We start from the raw sequence: 16,837 nt of genomic DNA, 5'->3' as shown, positions 1-16,837 counted from the left end.
TATCGGGTAAGATACCTGTGTCAAGGATTTTGTTAAATAACAAACAGTAAATGGGAAGCATCAATTCGGTCGTACTTTTAAGTATTCGTTCGATATTTTGTCAAAGGGCGACGTCGCTTTATTTCTCTTACATTTTGAAATCATTTTTCTGATTTCGTCCGCTGTAATTGGTCTATTTAGCGAATCTAAATTGTGTATGTTTGGAACAAACGAGTCATCATAAGGTTCATTAAAATTTTCGTGCCGGGTTTCATTTACCGTTTTATAATAGTCATAAAAAGACTCGATGTTAGGCATTGTTTCTGTTTTCTTTTTATTAATACTGTTAAGAAGACGCCAGTAATCTCGCGGTCTATGTGAGCTCATGTCGCGTAACTTTTTCTCATGACTATGATTATGCTTACTCAGGTAGGTATTGATTGTTTGTTTATACGCTCGGCTGGTCGCACTTAGTCTGTGTTTATTTAACATCGACCTATTTAACTGATAATCTTTTCTCGCCCTGTTGTATTTATTCCTTGCGCGTTTGCAGTGCGGCCCAAACCATGGTTTGTTAGATTTATTTTTACTAAAACATTTCGCATTGGAAAAAGTGCAATCCGCTGAGGTTAGAAAAAGACGAGATATATTTTCGGTAGCTTGATTAATAAGTAATTTAGAATTTTCAGTATTATCATTCCGTAACATTGTGTCTATTTCATCTAAAAGTGACGTATTTAAATTATTAAAAAAATCGTTTTGTTTTCTGTTATCCCATTTCGGAGGGCGAATTGAATTCGGTGTGTCACAAGCTGTTTTCTCTTTTGCTGCGTAAGCCTGAGTACAATTCATACTCAAACAAATCTCTAAAAGACAGTGACCATCTGAGAATATTGGATCTGTTTCTAAAACCTTAAAGTCCTCAATCATGGGCAGAACCGGAAGTGACGAAATAGAATAATCAATAACCGATAGATTACGGAACGTAAATGCCCCATCGCGATCAGAGCCTATCCTTCCGTTATGAATGAATAAATTGTTATATCTGCATATGTCTAACAACTTATGTCCAAGCCTATCAACTTTGGTACACATGGATGACCTATCAAGTCGGATATTAAAATCGCTTAGTAATCGATATTGGTTAAAAACATTTTCATCTAAATCAAAATGGTTAATTAAAAAATCATCAAACTCTAACTAAAACATTTGTTTTCAAATACGATCACGTGCACTTTTGCACAAGAAATCTTACTAAAACATTTGTTTTCAAATACGACCAAACGCACTTTTGCACAAGAAATCTAACTAAAACACTTGTTTTCAAAAACAAAAACATGCCCTTTTGCACAAGAAATCTAACTAAAACATTTTTTTTCAAATACGATCACGTGCACTTTTGCACAAGAAATCTAACTAAGATATTTGTTTTCAAATACGATAACGTGCCCTTTTGCACAAGAAATCTAACTAAAACATTTGTTTTCAAATACGATCACGTGCACTTTAACACAAGAAATCTGACTAAAACATTTGTTTTCAAAAACAATCACGTCACTTTTGCACAAGAAATCTATCTAATAACGTTTATTTTCAAATACGATTACGTGCACATTTGCACAAAAATAATCTAAGTAATAACATTTGTTTTCATTACACACAAGAACAGTTACCGAAAAAGGTTTGTTTTCAAATACGATCACGTGCACTTTTGCACAAGCAATCTAACTATTAACATTCGTTTCCAAATAAGATTATGTGCACCTTTGCACAAAAAATATAACTAAATGACATTTGTTTCAAATAAGATCATGCGCACCTTTGCACAAAATGTAATTTTCACAAGAAAATATAATTAATAACATTTGTTTTCTTATCAGATCACGTGCACCTTTGCACAAAAATATAACTAAATAACATTTGTTTCAAATGAGACCAGGCACACTTTGCACAAAAAGTAATTTGCGCAAGAAATATAACTAATAACATTTGTTTTCAAATAAGATCACGTGCACTTTTGCACAAGAAATCTAACTAAAATATTTGTTTTCAAATACGATCACGTGCACTTTTGCACAAGAAATATATCTAAAATATTTGTTTTCAAATACGATCACGTGCACGTTGCACAAGAATTCTAACTAAAACATTTGTTTTCAAATATGATCGTGTGCACTTTTGCGCAAGAAATATAACTAAAATACTTGTTTTCAAATACGATCACGTGCACTTTGCACAATAATTCTAACTAAAACATTTGTTTTCAAATTTGATCGCGCGCACTTTTGCACAAGAAATATAACTAATAACATTTCTTTTCAAATAAGATCGCGTGCACTTTTATGCAAAAAATATAACTAATAACATTTGTTTTCAAATAAGATCACGTGCATTTTTGCACAAGAAATAAATCTAATAACATTTATGTTCAAACAAGATCACGTGCACTTTTACACAAGAAATCTAACTGTTAACATTTATTTTCAAATAAGATCACGCGCACCTTTGCACAAAAAGTAATTTGCACAAGAAATGTAACTAATAACATTTGTTTTCAAATACGATCACGTGTACTTTGTATAAGAATTCTAAGAAAAACATTTGTTTTCAAATATGATCGCGTGTACTCTGCACAAGTAATATAACTAGTAACATTGTTCTTAAATAAGATCACGTGCACTTTTGCACAAGAAATATAACTATAATATTTGTTTTCAAATACGATCACGTGCACTTTGCACAAGAATTCTAACTAAAACATTTGTTTTCAAATAAGATCACGTGCACTTTTGCACAAGAAATATAACTATTATCATTGTTCTTAAATAAGATCGCGTGCACATTTACGCAAGAAATATAACTAATAACATTTGTTTTCAAATTAGATCACGTGCATTTTCGCATAAGAAATATATCTAATAACATTTATGTTCAAACAAGAGCACGTGTACTTTTGCACATGAAATCTAACTGTTAACATTTATTTTCAAATAAGATCACGCGCAACTTGGCACAAAAAGTAATTTGCACAAGAAATGTAACTAATAACATTTGTTTTCAAATACGATCACTTGTACTTTGTGTAAGAATTCAAAGAAAAACGTTTGTTTTCAAATATGATCGCGTGTACTCTGCACAAGTAATATAACTACTAACATTGTTCCTAAATAAGATCACGTGCACTTTTGCACAAGCAATCTAACTAAAACATTTGTTTTCAAAAACGATCGCTTGCATTGTGCACAAGAATTCTTACTAAAACATTTGTTTTCAAATATGATCGCGTGCACTTTGCACAAGAAATATAACTAATGACATTTGTTTTTAAATAAGATCACGTGCACTTTTGCACAAGAAATATAACTACTAAGATTGTTCTAAAATAAGATCGCGTGCACTTTTACATAAGAAATATAACTAATAACATTTGTTTTCAAATAATGGCAAATGCACTATTGCACAAAAATATAACTAATAACAATTGTCTTCAAATAAGTTCACGTGCATTTTCGCACAAGAAATATATCTATTAACATTTGTTTTCAAACAAGATCACGTGCATCTTTGCACAAGAACTATAACTAATACAATTATCTTCAAATAAGATCTTGTGCTCCTTTGTATAAGAAATCCAACTTAACATTTCTTTTTAAATAAGAGCACGTGCACCTTTTGCACAAGAAATATATCAAATAACATTTACTTTCAAAAAAAGATCACGAAAACGTTCGCACAAGAAAATAGCTAATAACATTTATTTTCAAACAAGATCACGAGCACCTTTGTACAAGAAAAAAGAACTGATAACATTTGTTTTTTTTAATAAGATCAAGCGCATCTTTGCACAATAACTATACCTAATAACGTTTGTTTTCAAACAAGATCACGTGCATCTTTGCACAAGACATGTAACTACTAGCATTTGTTCTCAAATAAAATTGTGTGTACCTATGCATATAAAAAATAAAACTGTTATCAAATAAAATCACGTGCTCCTTTGTACAAGAAATCTAGCTAAAACATTTGTTTTCAAACAAGATCACGTGCACTTTTTGCACAAGAAATATATCTAATAACATTTGTTTTCATACAAGATCACGTGCATTATTGCACAAGAAATGATAGGATCACGAAAACCATTGTACCATGAGGAAGAATTGACCTCATGACCGATATTGCAGAAAATCGATATCAGGGGAGACAACAGCTATATGGTATTGGTAACAGGTGACCGGTATTGCGATGTCGATATCTATTGCCTCCGGGTATTGTCACCTGGATGTTTATTTCAATATCTAGTGTAATAAAAGAGAAGGTTTTTCATAAGATAATTAAACAAGCTTAATTGAAATGTCACTGGAGTTACAAACTATAGAAAAGGGATTTTTCATTAGAAATAAAACAAGTCATTTTTATCAAAAGAATGTTTAGTATGTAATTTTCTGAACCATAGCATTTTTAACATGTTATTTTATAATAATCTAATTAATTTTTATATCAATATGACATATCTATCAGCAATAAAAACCATATTTTCATACATATTCTTATATAAGAAGAATGTATATTTTAACATGTTTTCGAAAAACAATGTAACAAATCGGGTGAACATTGCTATCTGTAAACCATTTAGATTCGAGTTAAAGGCAAATATCGATGAAGTCTTTTTTCTTTTCTTTTCATTTTCAACCAAATCTGAAATGTAAAGGCCCCTAATCTCTAGGAAAAAGGAAGTTCGTACCCCTAGACACTTCCTTTTATATTTATATAGCACTAGCATTGATATTTTTACGGCGTCTCCAATCTATAAAATACGCTGTCGTTGAAAAATAAAATCTGACATATATATTTAAGAAATATGATCTGATTTTACATTTGTTTTAAATAACGCTGTCTTTAAGTACAATATGTGTAAAAGATCTAAGTGCCCCCCCCCCCCCCCCAAAAAAAAAAAAGGATCGAACTATGTTTTACACGGTTTTATAACTTTTACGGTCATAACACATTCTTGTCAAGTCACAAAATACAAATAAACTTGAATATTATTTTAGAATTGACATTTTAAAATTGTCTGATTGATATGTATTATGCCTGCTGCCACTACCACATCCATTCTTATGTCACAAAAATACATACGTAAGATTTTTTTTTTTAACAGCTGTTTACAGTTTATAATTACATAGGTGTAGGTTTTGAATTTTTTATTCTGAAATGGTTGAACATCATACGTATATCAGTTCAGTAGTTCTTAACATATTGGCAAAATAGGAAGTTTAATGAATCGAAAATTATGGTATGTTTGGAAATTTAAAAAAAAAAAGATAGGGGCAATTAGAGTGTTACAGGCATTTACCGTATTCAAGCAGACATTACTCATTTTAATATAACTACATATATTCCACCAATATAATTATGGAAACTGTTTGCAAAATAAAAAATATGCGAAAGATTAAAATCGCATGATAATTGTACCTTGTACATGTAATTACAAAAAGAAAATACCCGTAATTCAAAACGCAAGTATAGCCTTATCAGTGTCATAAACGTCTGTGTTGTTTTAACTTTCCTTATTTAGAGGTAATTGGCAAGTTTTATTACAGCTCCAATAAAAAGTATTTATGCGTGATGCATACAACATTTTATTACTTCTATAAACTATCGTTCAGTAGGATTACTATAGAAATTGGTTTCATTTAAAATTATCTTGAATTGAACATGTACAATAAATTATGAAAGTAAGTTAATTAATCACGACAAAATTTATGATAACTGAAAAGATCATGAAACCAGGTAAAATTTTCACGAAAACAAAAATATATCATTAAGTTACTGAAGTAAAATTCAATTATGTTTTAAATGCCGATATTATTTACATTGCAAAAACATTCTTGTACACAAAAATACTCCGGACATATTTTCCACCTTTAATTTTATCGTTTAATTGTAACACCACCACTGGTTGCATAGATTGAGAAAGTCAGCAGTTTTTTCACACTCGGTTTTATTTACAAGGTTATACAGACGTCAACTATACTAACAGTCAATTCAGGTATAAATACATCAGCTTTTTAAATAGTATTTTCCCGCGTCAAACTTTTAATTAATTTTTTATTCTTAAGTCCAAAAGTTCTATAACATAATAGTCAATTCTAAAACTTCCACAGTTATTTTTAACCCGCTCTTAAACCCGAGCCCAAAAAATCGAACTTAACCGAGCTGATCTGAACCGATCCGAACTGCCAATTATCCGATCCCATTTTTGTAAAACATTTCTAACTTCCTGATTCTTAACTCAGTCCTCTCTTTTCTTGACTCAGTCCTCCTCTCACCATTCTCCTATCTTCTCTTAATTCTCTGAGTATTTATACCTGTTTTTACGAACTACAACGCAATAACATGTTTACAAGTATTTCAAAATATTCAAAGCAATTTCAAAACATGTCAATCAAAACGTCCATTATGTACTCATATAATAGTAAACAACAGATGTGGAATCAATCACCAATGTGTATTTTCGTAATATAATGACTGTTACTGAAACAAACAGAATAATTAGGGTCAAATCTAATAGATAAAACATTCAACGGTGATTCATTTTGTATAAATTGTAAACAACAACAATATGCTGAACAGGTAAACAAAGTAATTAACATTTCTGGCCAATTAATGAAAATTCCATCGAAAACAAAAATAAAGTAATTAAGGCTGACCAAATCAATTTCATTTGAGAATTTCGCAATATCTGATCGGTAATAATAGTAAACAAAGTCATTTAGGCCAAAACGTAATGGATAAAACACTCCGATGTTACGAAATTTGCTTGAGTAGTAAATACCAACAATGACCTACGCATGTAAACAGAATTCGTATCATTTGTAAGAATTATCAGGATTATCTACCAAAATCAATAATAGATAAAATACACACAATGATGAATTAACTGAAAACTGACCTGCGAGCTATCATTGTGTTACATCACTATCTTAATCAATCGAGAATATTCATAGTAATGAAGATTCTCAGATGTTATCGAACGTTTGCATTCACCTATTATAGATAATTTTGATAAATATATTATGGAGCATCAGAAGTAAACTATCAAGCTGTTATCTCAGACACTGTTTTCAGTTGTATATAACGCCCACTATTTTTATGAAAACTTTACTTATGCAACCTATATTCAAAGATACTGCCTTTTCAACAATTTTGATAACCAAGCGAAATATATAACCTGTTACTTGTTTACCTCACTCTACATATTTGCAAAGCAAATGTTATGTAGTATATTTTTTTTCTTATACATTTCTTCAAAACATTTAAAGTACAGGCATGACAAAATATTATTCACGGCATCATTTTTTTTGTCCAGTTCCATTTTTCATCCGGCTGCATTTTTTACAAGTCTCCGTTGCTATCGTTTCATGTCACTGTTGCTATTGACATTTTCATTTTGCTAAAGCTATAACAATCAAATTCAAACACATAAAATTGAGGATTCACGTCTGTAAAAGGGAACATGTCTATTAGGTAAAAAAATACACGTCTATTAAAAGGTAGCCCGTCAATGAGAATAAAATCACACGTCTATAGGGAACACTTCTATAAGATAAAAAAAACAACACAATCTACAAAAAGAAACACGTCTCTAGAATATTCCTTTCAAGATATGAACACAATTCAGCATATTTTTCCCAAGAATTAATCATAGAATATTTCATATTAGTTTCGGATGACGTTTGCACTTCCTGTGATGATTTGCTATTATTGTTTACGCTGGTACAATGTTATCTATCCGTGTTGTATTCATATAAGCTTTCATATGATTTTCTTCAACTTTTTTTTTTTTTTTTTTTTTTTTTTTTTTTTTTTTTTTGACGGCTTTAAACATGTTTTACCATACATCATCTGCTGCTAAAAGTTGCATCGCCTTTTATTTGTTAGGACTGTTCAGAATCTCTGCAAACCACTGGTAACTGTTCGGAATATTATCGTTAACTAAATTCAAATTTCTTATATGCCCTGCCTTGAAAAATTTAGCTCAAGAAATCATCTTCAGAATCTATACATAGTTACTCATCTTTTTATTTCTCCCTAAAAAAATAAGGTTTTGTGAACTTAAAACCGTCCCGTTTTAAAATTGCCTCATATCCTAAATGTACATCATATTTATTATTCTTGTACATCCATCCCTAATAATTCAGGCAAAGTAGCAACTAAATCCCTCTGACTCAAAGAACAAAATCCTCTATATTCATTTTTTACAACAATCGCATTACTGGCGACTAATTTCCTACATTTGAGCATTACACTTGCTCCGGAGACGTTACACACGTCATATTCACTTCACTATAATTTCTATACTGCCCGTTATCCACGCTTTAAGACTTCTTACATCTTAAATAAAATATATATGCGTTACTCACGCTCTAAGACATTATTTCCGTCTCATATATATCTACAGTATATTAATGCCCTATGTCATGTATGATCCACGTTTTAAGACTTACCCACATCTTAACTATGAATTATACAACATTCTTTGAGCTCAGAGTATACATCCACATTCCTGCCTGAATTAAAAGATAGGCTGCACATGATAATTTCATCAATCAACATTTCTTTATTTAATCGGTTATTCGAATTTATATAAAAAGGATGAGCTGATTTTCAATTTCTAGTATTTCCGAAATTAAAAAAAAATATCAAACAAACTTTGTGATCTGTTTCCATGTATATAAGAGTTTATCGCCAATAATCTCTGCTTCTATAACTTTAAAAACAAAACGAAATCTTTAACATTCCGAGCCATCCTATTTGATTCAACTTGCATATGTCAAAAATACTAGATATATTTTATTAATTATACTTCGTGTCTTAACTTTATTTTGAAGAGAAAATTATTTCTACCTTATTTCACAAGAAAAGAATCTTAATTACTTTTACCGAAACTTAACTTAAAACAATTACGAGAATTTCTGCGATTCCGAACAGCTACCGTTATGGTTAAGAGGATAAATTGGAACAGTCACTAACCTCATTTTATTTCTGGAGTTCTGCAACTTCTTTCCTTCCTTAGATATTACTTTACATGAATTCCTGGAATCTATATATCTCCCGTCCTCCTTAGAAACATTTACTCGAGTTCCTGCAGTCGCTATTTTCTGTAGCACGGCCCTGTTGCACGTCTTTAAAACGACTTGTTTTCTCTGCGCGATTCGGTGTCCAGCTCCGACAGTAGTACCGTATTTGTCATAATAGTCTTTTTCCATTTTTCTTATCAGTTTTGTTTTTTATTATTAGCATTCTGCGCTTCCAAACTTTAAATGCATTGCTGATGCTACAATATTTCGCCATGAAATGAATACCAGATTCGTTTTTGCTCAGGTCTTTCGTTGTTTTATCCGTCACTGATGTACTAATAATTTTCCAAGTAAAACAGTTAAATTTTTATTCTATATTTTTTGTATGAATTTCTGTTCTGTAGTTGATGCTTCAATACTTCCAAATGTAGTTTTCAAGCTGTATTCTTTTAAGTACTTCCGTTGTGATATCCGCGACAATTTTTTTGTTCGTTCAAAATGTTCTGTTGAAATCCTGGTCACATGTGCACCAGAAACGATCCATGTAACACCACCACTGGTTGCATAGATTGAGAAAGTCAGCAGTTTTTTACACACTCGGTTTTATTTACAAGGTTATACAGACGTCAACTATACTAACAGTCAATTCAGTATAAATACATCAGCTTTTTAAATAGTATTTTCCCGCGTCAAACTTTTAATTAATTTTTTATTCTTAAGTCCAAAAGTTCTATAACATAATAGTCAATTCTAAAACTTCCACAGTTATTTTTAACCCGCTCTTAAACCCGAGCCCAAAAAATCGAACTTAACCGAGCTGATCTGAACCGATCCGAACTGCCAATTATCCGATCCCATTTTTGTAAAACATTTCTAACTTCCTGATTCTAACTCAGTCCTCTCTTTTCTTGACTCAGTCCTCCTCTCACCATTCTCCTATCTTCTCTTAATTCTCTGAGTATTTATACCTGTTTTTACGAACTACAACGCAATAACATGTTTACAAGTATTTCAAAATATTCAAAGCAATTTCAAAACATGTCAATCAAAACGTCCATTATGTACTCATATAATAGTAAACAACAGATGTGGAATCAATCACCAATGTGTATTTTCGTAAATAAATGACTGTTACTGAAACAAACAGAATAATTAGGGTCAAATCTAATAGATAAAACATTCAACGGTGATTCATTTTGTATAAATTGTAAACAACAACAATATGCTGAACAGGTAAACAAAGTAATTAACATTTCTGGCCAATTAATGAAAATTCCATCGAAAACAAAAATAAAGTAATTAAGGCTGACCAAATCAATTTCATTTGAGAATTTCGCAATATCTGATCGGTAATAATAGTAAACAAAGTCATTTAGGCCAAAACGTAATGGATAAAACACTCCGATGTTACGAAATTTGCTTGAGTAGTAAATACCAACAATGACCTACGCATGTAAACAGAATTCGTATCATTTGTAAGAATTATCAGGATTATCTACCAAAATCAATAATAGATAAAATACACACAATGATGAATTAACTGAAAACTGACCTGCGAGCTATCATTGTGTTACATAATTAACATAATTGCCATAATTGACACTGATATTTAAATGTATATGAAATAAGGTGAGAACAACAACATAAGAAGAAATGCATATCTCTTTCTTATTAGAACCTAAATATTAATTGCAATATTTAATTGCATTTCTTATATTGCGAATTTGTGATATTAACACAAAATGAATTACTCGCGAAGTAAATTACATCAAATGATTAAATCATTACTTTAACCTTTTGATCACAATACCGCATGTTCACGCGGCATAATAATATCGTCTGCTTATGACGCTACAACAACAACTTCGCGCTGAAGTTAATTTTTCTTCCAAATTAGTGGAAATAAACCGTCTAAGAACGAATCAAATTTTTATTTCACAAAAATGAAATAAATATCATTCAAAAGATAAATTGAATGAGAGTAGGAAATGTTTTGCACCTAAGCTTTCATATCAATAGTTTTATATAAAAAAATGCTTTGAAGAAACGCATGTATGAGATTTTTGCACATTTTATATGGAAAAAAAAAGGGAAAAAATGACGAAATGATGGCATTAAACTTCATGTGAAGAACGAATCAAAAATTAAGATAAAATTTAATTTAAAAAAAACTTGTGATGAATCAAATGTTGAACTTTGGTAATATTTTTGCACCTAAGGTTTCTTATTTTTAGTAATTTTGTTATTAAGTAAAATGTTTACATGCCCTTCTTATTTCTATATAGAAAATCTGACCGCTATCGATTAGTGGCCGGAGGAATATTCTTCGGTATGAAAATAATTAAGCAATGTTTGCCCCAAACAAAAATAGGTATATATATATCAGTACACTTGAAATTTGTTTTCAGAAAAGAAATGAACACGTACATCATAGCACAAGAAATTATGACCAGGCTCATCATTGCCCAAGAAATGTAACTGAAAAACATTTGATTGAAAGTAAGATCACATGCAACACTGCACAATAAATTTGAAATTGATTTTTGTTGTTTCGCAGATATGGCCACGTGCATCATTGCACAAAAATTTACAAACAATTTCATGTGTACCATTACCCAAGAAATTTGCTACTGCGAAATTAATTCGTATCTTCCTTTCTATGCAAACAGCTCTCCCTGAGTTATGTCATTAAGCTTTGATTTACTTGACCCTTGTTTGTTTATGCAAGTAGCTGTGACTGTATTATCTGTAAATATCAAGCATATATTTACAAAAAGACTGTAATGCTATTAAAAACTGCCAAACTGCCCTAAGCTCTAGGTGGTTCCTGTTTATATCCCATTGACCAATTCATTTACAGTACTCCAACCCTCTAGGGAAGATTCTGTGAAAAGTATGGGGTACTGCAGGGACAGCAAATGTTTCAGCAAAAACCCAACTATTTTCTGCATTGTTCCGCCACATTTACGCTTTAATAAGCATCTTTAAGATTGCAGCTTTGCTAAGTATAAACATGGTTTTATCAGTAAATTAGCAGATTTGAGCGTTTCCATTTTAAAATGTTTCGAATCAATATATTCATTTAATCTTTAAGATCAATAGAACTAAACCGTCTTTTTTTATACCTGATAAACACAATTGAATATCTAAAATCCAGAGTTTTTTTTTTTTTTTTTTTTAATACATGATCATGTGCATAATTTCGCCAAGATTCTGTCATTGATACTTTTCCCTGTCAAATAAGATCTCCTTGCACGAAAAATATGATCACGTGCATCATTGCACAAGAAATTTATAACTAAACAATTTTTTTCCAAACGTGACCACACGTATAACTCACAAACATTAGTTCAGAAAGTTTATCTATTTCTTTTTTATTTTCAAAAATTTCATCACGTGCGTCATTGCACAAAACATATGCTATTGAAATTTTATTCCTTTTAATACTTCCTATCACGTGTTTCCATGCTGACAAAACCATATCACTGGATTTAATTGGTTTATTTTATCCTTTGCACCCATAACATAATAAATATTTTTGGTATTTTGGCATCTTAGCACAAAAAAAACTACAACAACACAACAAGCACTGTCAACAGTTTTGAGTCCTCAACAAAACACCTAAATACACATGTCCCTACATCACTTTTACTTGAATATCCTTCACTTGCAACTGTAACACCGTCTTTCAGGCAAAGATTCAATTAAATACGTACATCACCTCAGACTGCCAATAACATTATATACCACCAGTTACACGTGCGACAACACAAATAAACTTCACGGTTTTGATCGCCACATAGCATTCTTTATATTTCTTTGTTAAAAAAAAAAATAATTAAAAAAAACAACTACTTCCTGTACATAATAATACCATTTACCTGTGCCAGTAGCACTACCAACGTTCGTTACTCAAAACCTAATTCTAGTAGCATACTCTAGTAACATTTTGAACAATTTCTACTAGTTGCAGTGTACATTCAGACTATTTTCTAACATATAACAAATAATTTCTCAATTTGTTTATATTTCAGTAACAAAACAATGGCTATGCTTCCAGTAAATATAACAGAAACTATGAGGGAAAAACTCAAGTTGACAGTCTATCATTGCAACAAACTCTTTTTAATACATTGATCTACCAGTTATATGTGCTAGTTCATGAAATTGAATATACACGTATATTATATACATTATAACTTACATTCTCTACAACTGTGATTAAATCTCGTCGACACGGCACATCACAGTACGTGCATTTCACTTTTACGATTTCCGAGTTATTTAAACATTTTGTGCATTAGACTACTTTCAAAACACCAACTGAAAAACCAAACATAACAATTCAGTTCTGACAAATAAAAGAAATATTTGATATCAGACCTCTCGCCAGTCACTTTACTCTCATATATTACAATTTTTAATCACTAATCTTTAGCATCTCATATTAGTCTGGTTGCAATAATGAAGAAAATAAACATACCGGTTCGATCCACTTTTCCTTATTCCTATCACCTCTCATCGTCTACCTTACCTTTTACTTTTCCATACATATTTAATACATACATATTTAATTTCATCACTATATGTTTATATGTATATCCATTGCTACTCCTTTGAAATCAAGAAAAGAGAGACAACGTATTATTGTCCAAGATAATTGTTATGTCTAACATTAAATTGTATCAGCTACATGAAATAGTGCTTTTAAAGCACAAATGTTCGCAGTTATAGGAATATAGACTATATGATATCTCTTCGCCTTTTTTCATTTCATTTTCAGCGTTCTTTATAATGTCATTTGGAGATTTCCTCCTGTCAGTTGGATATTTGATAATTTTTATAGAACTTGGGTTATCAAATGCTTCATTAGTTTGCTGAATTTTAAATTTGCTTTTCAAGTCAGACCAACCTGTTTTTTGTCAATCCGATCGGCAAAAATGGATCAATGTCAATTCTGCCCTGTTGCCTGCTACACATACTTTATCAACTAATGCATGGTGTCTATACAAAGAGAGACAATAAGGACGATAACATATATGGTCGCCTCTTTTAAAGTCTTCGAAGTTCTTCAGCGTCTCTTTCCATGTGCAGTTTGGACATAATCTGCCTCTCCAGTAAACGTTGTTCTTCAACTGTTTTACATAAAAAATAAAACAGAATAATCTTTTTTTTTTTCAATAATTTGTAAAACATTTTACAGGAAGTATATGTACTTTTAGCTCGTCTGATCTTTATATAAAACAATTATCCTCACTTGATCGTCGGCGTCTGCGTTAATTTTTTTTTTGTAAAGGTCCACCTTTTCTCAATAGCTGTTAGAGCTGCAGTTTTGAATCTTGCTATAAGATTTATCAGTATTAGGTAACTACATAAGCCAAGGTATATAACTCTGATATGCATTTTGTCAGAATTATGGCCATATTTTTGTCCTTTATTACTTTTGTACTTTAGTCTAAACTAGAACTCTTTTCTTATATATTTTTCAGCACTTGCAGACAAGCATTAGCTTCCACAGGAAGTGCTTTTGTTTAATATATATTATGTAGCTCTTTAATTCAGTTTTTAGTACATCATCATAAGTCGAGAATATATTAGCCGCAACAACCGTTCATCACGGTTAATATTCATTTTTATGACATATTTTTATATTTTTGTGTTCGAGTACCAGTAATTGTTAGTAGGTGACTTCAAATGAAAGTACACCTAGATTGTAGAAATGGTTAAGAATTTCATATCGCAATGCAAAGAGTTTTCGGTAAAGTTATATCTGCTTCCCGAATATATCCTTGACAAAGAAAGTGAGCCTATATTGACATGAATGATAAACCAGACAGGGGGAGCATGAATGCTGTAAGTCGCTCTCCTAGATTTTATCATACAGCGTTAAATATGTTTAATGAATTTGTCTTTAATGTAATGAGGACTTTTGCAATACATATGCATAAATAAACAAGAAATATCTTTAAAAATGATGGTCGGCGAATTGTAATAAGGAAAGAAGTTTATGAATTTTTCATCTAACATTCATCTTTCATCTAACATTTTTCAAACTGCAAAACTAAACACCGCACTTTAACAATTTAAATGGTTCTCTTTTAATTTTTCGCAAAGGTTTCGTAGGGTTGCAATTTTGTTTCCTTTATCCTTAGACGAATAATTACAGCAGTAGTTTGATGAAGATTCATGAAGCGGTTCATGAGAAGAGGTCATTAAACGTGTTTATATTTTTAGCTAACTTGGTCCCTATCCCCATTTGTAACAAAATAGCAGGAGACCTTACGATATTATTACACATCGTGTTTGATAAAAATCCATTACATTTTAGTGGTTAATGCGAAGAAAGTCATATAGATCTACTTTTAGCTATAGTGGTCCCTAATAGGGCCCAAGTTCCTATATAAATAAATTTGGAAGAGGACCTTATAATGATGCTCCAGAGCAAGTATGATAAAGATCCACCAAGCTGTTCATGAGACGCTGTATAAAGGCATTTCTAGTTTTAGCTCTAGCAGCCCCTAAAAGGGGTTAAATGTCCCAGCTGAACAAAGTTGGCTGCGGGCCTAATAAAGATGCTACAAATCAAGTTTGATTAGAATACATGAGAAAAAATCAATTAAAGGATTTTTTTATTTATTATTTTTATTTATTCCTAAAATAGGCCAACTGATCCCGCTTTAACAAATGCATATTCGCTATTCATGAATCTTTGGACAATGACGTCACACCTATAAAAAAGTGAAGGTCAAGCAAAACAGACAATTGTAATTATTTCAATATTTCTGTTTCATAAGCAAAGTTCGACCGTAGTCATATCATATAGATAAACTGTATGCAGCGTACCTTCATTTCGGTGTAATGAGATTCAGTCATTATATAGCATATATATAATAAAACAGATTTCAACTGAGTTCAATATTTGCATACCATACTAAAGAAAAATATTCATATATGATAAATCAGTTAAATAATTTATAACAAATATATCAAAGCAAACAAGTACTCATTTTAATATGCAATCTGAAAAAATCACAAAAGCAAGAAACCTTTTCATATACAGACGACAATTGTAACAAGGAAAATCTTTTAAAAAGCACTTCTCTACATAAAAGACTCTTATCACACCCTTATTCATGTGATACGCAGACCGTATTCAGCTCTTTCTTTAATTTGATATATGTTGGTATTTGAACAGGTTTTTATCATATTTATTAAACTTCCTTATCATTTTGAGATATATCAATATTCTTGCTAAATATACTGAGCCAAAGTTAGCTTTAAAACTGTGAACAGCGTCGTTTAGGATAAACGCTTTGTCTACATTTCACTCAGCGTAGCACAATCAACAGAGTGAAAGAAATTGACACTCTCGTCCAATCAGGCAAAGTGTTGCATAAATCTTCCATTTTGATAAATTATCTATAATGCGTTATCAAGTAGTTTGATTTGCAAACTGAAGTCACGTGGCATAGGTAACGAAAACGAATTTAGCCGGCGTCGCCGAAAAATGAATGGAATACAATCTGTATATGGAAAAGTAACACTCTGTTTAGTATGAAACTAGATGGACAAGGAAAAGTTCATCAATGTCTAGGATTGGATTCCTGTTGAAATAATTAAGTTTTCCTGTAATTAGGCTTCAGGACCTTCATATTATGCCATGATGACCCTATTCCCCATTCGCCAGTGGTTACATAAAACAAATGTTGTCAGACCAAATTTAATGCAAATCAAAATAACCACTGTAAGAGTATCAAATAAAGTTTAATATGTTTGAC

The 16,837-nt window shown here is 31.1% G+C and overlaps 2 long non-coding RNA genes across 2 annotated transcripts in view; both read right to left on the bottom strand.

Moving 5' to 3' along the window:
- Positions 1 to 6,531: 6,531 nt before the first annotated feature.
- On the bottom strand, positions 6,532 to 9,942 carry LOC123556451 (uncharacterized). Its single transcript, XR_008366260.1, has 2 exons — positions 9,013 to 9,942; positions 6,532 to 8,549 (listed from the first exon to the last, which is right to left on the bottom strand). It is a non-coding gene; the product is annotated as an uncharacterized LOC123556451 (long non-coding RNA).
- Positions 9,943 to 10,672: 730 nt separating this feature from the next.
- LOC128547019 (uncharacterized) overlaps positions 10,673 to 16,837 on the bottom strand; it is a 43,190-nt gene continuing 37,025 nt past the window's right edge. Inside the window, exon 3 of the long non-coding RNA XR_008366262.1 lies at positions 10,673 to 14,194. This is a non-coding gene — a long non-coding RNA (uncharacterized LOC128547019). The remainder of the gene's footprint in view (positions 14,195 to 16,837) is intronic.

The sequence above is a fragment of the Mercenaria mercenaria genome, chromosome 11 (assembly GCF_021730395.1).
Source record: "Mercenaria mercenaria strain notata chromosome 11, MADL_Memer_1, whole genome shotgun sequence".
NCBI lineage: Eukaryota > Metazoa > Mollusca > Bivalvia > Venerida > Veneridae > Mercenaria > Mercenaria mercenaria.
The sequence above is the reverse complement of the archived record's forward strand: the minus strand, read 5'-3'. Positions and strand labels throughout refer to the sequence as shown.